General features: G+C 40.0%; 1 pseudogene; it reads left to right on the top strand.

The window, feature by feature from the left end:
- Positions 1-5,591: 5,591 nt before the first annotated feature.
- On the top strand, positions 5,592-6,409 carry Rps6-ps4 (ribosomal protein S6, pseudogene 4; annotated as a pseudogene).
- Positions 6,410-7,464: the final 1,055 nt, after the last annotated feature.

Consider the following 7,464-nt stretch of genomic DNA (forward strand, 5'->3'; position numbering starts at 1 on the left):
AGGTCTCAGAAATTTATTGCAATAATTTTGTCTTAAGGATTTTTAGAAACCACCTTTGCATTTAGATTCAGTGCTCTGATTCATTTGAGTTAACTTTTGTGCACAGAGTAAAGAATGGTGTGGTAGTTTGTATATGCTTGGCCCAGGAAATGGCACTATTAAAAGGTGTAGCCCTGTTGGAGCAGGTGTGTCACTGTGGCTTTGGGCTTTAAGACCTTCATTTTAGCTGCCTAGAAGACAGTATCCTGCTAGCAGCTTCACATGAAGATGTGGAACTCTCACCAACAAAGTTTCCATGTTCCTACTAGGATAGCTCATTAAGCCCCATTTAAAGCATCCCATGGCTTTCCAAATATAAAGTCCCCAAATCCACATCCTTCCAAAGAAAAGCATGGTCAGGCCTATCACAGCAATACCCTACTCCTGGTACCCACTTCTGTCTTAGTTAGGGTTCTACTGCTGTAAACAGACACCATGACCAGGGCTACTCTTATAAGGCCAACATTTAATTGGGACTGGCTTACATGTTCAGAGGTTCAGTCCATTATCATCAAGGCAGGAACATGGCAGCATCCAGGCAGACATGGTGCAGGAGGAGCTGAGAGTTCTACATCTTCATCTGAAGGTTGCTAGCAGAATATTGACTTCCAGGCAGCTAGGATGAGGATCTTAAAGCCCATAGTGCCATTCCCTGGGCCAAGCATATACAAACCATCACAAAGAGTCTAGCTTCATTCTGGTGTGTATTAAAATCCATTAAATATAATTTTCTTATCTCTTCCACAATCCTATTTTAAAAAGCTAGCTTTTCCAGCTTTTCCTCCTTCCATATGTTAAGAATATATAAAAGCCAACATATCCCAAGTTGTGTTTGTTACAGTGACCAGTGGGAGTGCTAAACCCTATGCATCATTTAATCTCACATCCCAGGGAAGGTTCTCTGACTGTCCAACTCATTTGAGAAATATGGGCTTGGACTGACAGGAAGAAAAGAATAAGTCGTGGGTACCAAGAGCTCCCTGGTGTGTGAGATGTGGCTACTATAAAATGGAGCAATGTTAAAAAGAAAGAAGGGCATTGAAAGTAACGGTCATTGTCACCTGAGTGTAAACAAGAATAGTTAAGCCAGATGTGGTGCCATGTGTCTGTAAGCCCAGCACTCTGGAGGCTCAGGAAGGGTAACAAGATTTGAATGCCAGACTCAGCTACTTAAAGAGACTCTGTCTCAAAACAACAGCCTGTCATTAAACACTGTGTTAGTTACTTGTCCTATTGCTATGACTAAATAGCTAACACAATCAACTTTAGGGGAGGTTTTAATTTGGCTAGTAGTTTGATGGGATACAGTCCATCATGGCAGGAGTCATAAGGAATCTCTGTGGTGGTACATGCTCAAGGCTGCTGGCTCACATTGCATAGGATCCATAGAGACAGTGGGATTCTGTGCTATGCTAGTTCATTCTTTTACTTTCCTTTTATTCATTCTAGGAGTCTACCATATGTAATGGTGCCGTTCAAATCCAAAAAATGGTCTATCCTCTCAGTTAATCTTCCTCAAAAGCCCTAATACACACATTAAAAAAAGTACCTCATTAAAGCTGTAGCTGTTTACTGATTCAATCAAATGACGGTTCAAAATAATCATCATGAATACACTAAATTTGAACAGGCTCGCATGTAATGGGACTTTCAAGGAAGATTTTTAGCTACCAACTAAAAAATTGGAAGCAACTTTCCACCATGTAGGAGTGCAAGTTGGAGCAGGACACTGACTCAAGGATGATGGGAATCTGAGTTCTGGATACACAAAACCTGGCCACCGTGTTTACTTTGTAGTAAAGATAAATTTACAAGTATGAGGGTGAGTGTGAGAAAGCAGGCAGTGTTATGGAAACTAAAGAGCACCAGGAGGAGAAGAGCTTGAGGAAAAGTGTTTTGTTACTGAGGTAGATATTGAAATGAAAGTCAAGGATAATAAAGGAAAAGAAGCCAGAGTGAATGATGGGAAGATTAGACTTAAGAAAGACAGCACCATTGCACAGTATAGCTGTAATACACGATCCTTCCGTGGGGCAAATGTTCTAACTTTGAACGGCAGATTTCTTAAACTCAGCCCCATTGGTATTTGAACTGACTAGCTGTGTTGTGTGATTTCTTATGAATGGCACAATGTACAGCAGATCCCCTGGGCTCCACTTCCTAAATGCCAGGACACCCTTGTACTGTGATAAATTTGTCCTTGCCTCCCTTGGCTGAGAAGCAGTAGAAAATGGCAAGAGCGTGAGGGAGTACTCCTTTCTGGTCTTGGTGTGAAAATGTGAGGGCATGCATTATCCTATCTCAGGTCTTGGATGAACTGTGCAATTCATCCCGATGATCCTGGTGACCGCCGATGATCTCTTAGATGAATACTCTGTGAGTTCCTTTCAGTCAAACTCATGAGGATTGTAAAATGTGCATTTCTCAGTGTTAGCAGCTTTGACATTGCCCATATCTTTTCTCGCTCCTCTTTGCTGCCTTGCCTCAGTAGCAATAAACTTCTGAGTCTTTTTTTCCATTTGACTGTATCTATATGCACAGTGGTCCCAGAGCCAGAAATGCTTGCCTTCACCTCTCTACCAAGATGATCCCTAGATTATCTAGATGATCTAGATCTAGATAATCCCTAGAAATCCCTTTGAGTCCATCTTGCCCAAACATCCTTTCCTTGGGGAATCTTTTACTGAGAACTTCCCATGTACTGCTAAGGTACACGGTTATTATTTTCATTGCAACATTTTGTACTGGAATGAAGCGCTTGTTCAGTTATTTCTCTTTTCCACACTAGACTGAATTTCTAAGACTAGGGTCTAGTGCTATACCACTTGTCCCAGGCTTCTTTGTTTGGAATCTCAGAGGGACTTAATGTTGCTCCTTGGGTGAAGAATAGAAGTGCAGGAGCTAAGGTAAACCTATTCCTACTGTGACCACATCTGGACAACCAGTTGGGTGTTTAGAAATTTCCATTCTTCAGCAACTATGAGGTTCCTTGATTACAGATATTGACCAAAAGAAAGGGGGAGGGGCTTGAGTCAAACAGAAGCAATGATGCTATGAGCAAGGCACATATAAATCTATCTCTTAATTAATTTAAACATGCACAAAGCTAATTACAATATGCAGAGTACAGGTAGGATCTTGTTTAATCACTCATCTTTCCTGGTTAGTCACAGTGCCCAGAGGCCATGTCTGTTAGTGTGCTCTTGTGGGACTCAGCCCCACCCTCAGTGTCTGTCTCCAGGCCTCTGCTTTAGGGTCGTTTGCTTCCTTTGGTTTTCCGTGTCCCACCACCTCAACATGTGCCTGGCTTGTTTGGCCTTTTCATTCTTGACATGGCATCAACTTGTACCCAGAAAGAGGGCCAGCAGCTCATAGGGCCAGAGCTCCGTTTCTGCTTTGCTGTCTGCCTCGCTGTGCCAATTGTGAATTACACTCATGTGGCCTCTGTGTGGACCATCCTTCATCTTACGGCAGCCTAATTCCCCAAGGTCTGTGCAGTACCCGCTCTGGATGTGTTCAGACCATGGCTGCACATCTGCTGTTTGCTTTTCTCAGCACCCTGGGAGGGGATGTTTATCCGCCTTGAGGTTTCTTGTGGGAAGAAATAGCTTCGGGGCAGAGGCTTGTGAACAACAAGTCCTAGAAACAGACCTCTTTCTCCTTGTTTCTTCCTACTCTGAGCTGGAGCCTCCCCGGCTGTATTTAATCAGTGAGAATTATGGTGCTTGTTACTGGCTTACACTTGGTCAGGTGGAATTGGGGAAAGCTTCAAAAGTCTTCAGAAATACTTTATTTGAAAACAAAACAGACAAAACAAAAAAATGAAGAATGTATGTACTGAGCTACCAGTTGAGGGGAAACAAAAGGAAACACATACAGGCATAAACGCATGAAAATATTTTCGTGCTTATGCCTCACTTTCTTTGGAAACAAATGTGGAAAAGTAATAGACTTGGCTAATTGTGAGAAAGGGTACTGGGCAGTGGGAAGATGGAGTGGTAGAGAAATTTGAATTGAATCACTTTTTATAAATTGTTTTATTCTTACTTGGAACTTTTGACTTCTGATCCAAAAAAAATGTATTATCTATTCCAAATATAAGTGGGGGAGTATATAAATAAACAGTTCACAAGAAAAAAATATTTATAAAGATAAGATGCAATAAAGATGAGTATTCACTTTTAACAAAAGAAATATAAATTTAAACCAGAGAATGATTTAATATATTCAACTGACAAAGACCAAAACATAAAATAATATAGAGCATGAATGTGAACTTCAAAAATCAAGTTCTCAACAAAGTGGTGATCCCAGCAGCCCCAGGAGGCAGAGGAATGCAGATCTGTGAGTACCAGATCAAACTTATCTGTAGAGTGAGTCCCAGGAAACCCTTTCTCAAAACAACAACAACAGCAACAACAACAGCAACAACAACAGCAACAACAGCAACAACAACAAACCCAAAGGGGAGGGGAGGAAGAGGAAGAGAGGAGGGGGTCTTTCAAACACATTGTTGGGGTGTACACAGATTCTGGTAACCCGCCGATCTCTCTCAGAGATGTACCTGTGTCTGTTTTCGTACATCACTAAAGTCATATAAAGATGTTCTTTGCAGATATTGGTATTCATATATGACTGAAAGTAATCTGAATCTCTGAGTAATGAAGATGAAACTCATGGCATATTTACTTGGGTTTGATCTTGTCATTAAAAGAAATGATTGATCTATTTAAATATGAATATACTAAAATATTTCCAAGATATTTGGTTCATTGAGAAATGTTTGATGCAGAGCAATCTGAATACAGTCCTTCACTTGGCTGTTTCTCCTTACAGTCCCTCTCCTCCCACACTCCCCACACCAGGTTTTACTTTTGATATTTTAAAAGTAAGGCATCTAAATAATTCAATTACTTTAATTATGAGATTATTCTTAATTATTAAATTAAAGGAGTCTATTTGATTGCAAGTATGCTTAATAAAATCAAGATAAACGTTGCATCTATTAAAAGTGAGTCTTTGCTTCACCTGAACACGATATTTTTACTTTTTATATGAATTGATTTTCTTAGTATTACCATTGTTTGGGTGAGGGGTTCTCAAAGTTTCATGTGATACGGTCATCAATATGTGGATGCAACTGGGAGATAGTGAAGCCTTTAGAAGGTACAACCTAGTATAACAGAGTTAGGTCACAAGGACACCCCTTAAGGAAGTATTGGCTCTATGGCCCTTTGCTTTCTGACACCATGAGGTAAGGCAGGCCTCTTTTAACACATGCTGCCACCACTGTGCACTGTTCTACCATATGCTCAAAGCACCAAGGATCAAGTTATGATGGACTGGACCTCTGAAACCCTGGGCTAAATCATATCTTTCATGAGTGTAAGTTTATTTATCTCAGGCATTTTTTACGCTAGGAGAAAATTTTCTAAAGTAAATATGAAATTAATTGTGCATTCCCAGAGTACTGTTGCAACTTTTCCTTTATGTGTATGATTGGAGTCCATATTAAAACAATTTGTTAAGAATTTTTGCATCGGAAGTCGGGCCTCTTTTTCGTGACGCCTCCTAGGTGGTCGGCTATGTCAAGATGAAGCTGAGTATCTCGTTCCCTGCCACTGGCTGTCAGAAACTCATACAAGTGGATGACGAACGCAAGCTTCGTACGTTCTATAAGAAGCGTATGGCCACAGAAGTAGCTGCTGCTGCTCTTGGTGAAGAGTGAAAGGGTTATGTGGTCCGGATCAGCGGTGAGAATGACAAACAAGGTTTTCCCATGAAGCAAGGCATTTTGACCCATGGCAGAGTGTGCCTGCTGTTGAGTAAGGCGCATTCTTGTTAAAGACCAAGGAGAACTGGAGAGAGGAAGCGCAAGTCTGTTCGCGGATGCATTGTGGATGCCAACCTGAGTGTTCTCAACTTGGTTATTGTAAAAAAAGGAGAGAAGGATATTCCGGGACTGACAGATACTACTGTGCCTCGTCGGTTGGGACCTAAAAGAGCTAGTAGAATCCGAAAGCTTTTTAATCTCTACAAAGAAGATGATGTCAGAAAGCCCTTAAACAAAGAAGGTAAGAAGCCCAGAACCAAAGTGCCCAAGATTCAGCGTCTTGTTACTCCCCATGTCCTGCAACACAGACGCCGACCTATTGCTCTGAAGAAGCAACGCACTAAGAAAAACAAGGAGGAGGCTGCAGAATACGCTAAACTTTTGGCCAAGAGAATGAAGGAAGCCAAAGAAAAGCGCCAGGAACAGATTGCCAAGAGACGTAGGCTGTCCTCGCTGAGAGCTTCTACTTCTAAATCTGAGTCCAGTCAAAAATAAGTCTTTAAAGAGTAACAAATAAATAATGAGACCTTGAAAAAAAAAGAATTTTTGCATCGGGGTTGGGGATTTAGCTCAGTGGTAGAGTGCTTGCCTAGCAAGCGCAAGGCCCTGGGTTTGATCCCCAGCTCCGAAAAAAAGAAAAAAAAAAAAGAAGAAGTTTTGCATCAACATTTGTGAAAAAAGTCTCAATTTGTCTGTTAATGTTAGGTTTTGATTTTGATATTATGCTGGCCCCATAGAATAAATATGGAAAGTTTGTTGTGGGTACATAGAAAGGCAACTGATTTTGTATTATAATATTTTGCTGAAAGAATTTATCAGACCTAAGAGTTTTCTGCTGGAATCTTTTAAGTATAGAATTACATGGTGTGCAAATAGGGATAATTTGACTTTTGATTTGCATCCCTTTCATTTCTTTACTTTTGTCATATTGCTATCATTGTGGCTTTGAGGACTCGTCCAATGTGAGCAGAGAGCATTGGCACTCTTGGCTCATTCTAGGTTTTAAAGGAAACACGTCCAGATTTTCCCCTTTAGGATAATGTTGGCTACACGATTTGTTAAGCAAAACCTTTACAATGTTGAGATCTGTTCTTGGTATGATTCTGTGATTTCTCTAAGACCTTTTATATACTATATTGCATTTATCAATTTTGGTGTGGTGAATCATCCTTGCATTCCAAGAATAAAATCAGCTTGTCTATGGTATGTAATCTTAACAATTTGAATTTGGTTTGCAAAAGTTTTAATTGAATTTTTGCACCTATGTTCATGAGGGAAATTGGTCTATAGTTGTTTTTTATTTGTAGCCAGAACTTTCTCAACTTTTTAAGTTCATTGGAGTTTTTTTATGAACTTGAGAATCCCAACATTTAGTACATATTTATAATTATTATATATTTTCAATGAACTGTTTCATTAATCATTTCACTTCTGCATAGTTTTAATTTGGGGTTTATTGAATTTCATTCAAAATAGCTATGTCAGGTGGTTTTTAGCTTCTATTTGCTTTATAAATTCTATGCTACTCCATGGTCCTGGGCCAGTGGGTATCTTTACCAGTGAGGTATATTTCTTGAAGACAACATGTAGAA

The sequence above is a fragment of the Rattus norvegicus genome, chromosome 17 (genome assembly GCF_021556685.1).
Source record: "Rattus norvegicus strain SHRSP/BbbUtx chromosome 17, alternate assembly SHRSP_T2T, whole genome shotgun sequence".
Taxonomy (NCBI): domain Eukaryota; kingdom Metazoa; phylum Chordata; class Mammalia; order Rodentia; family Muridae; genus Rattus; species Rattus norvegicus.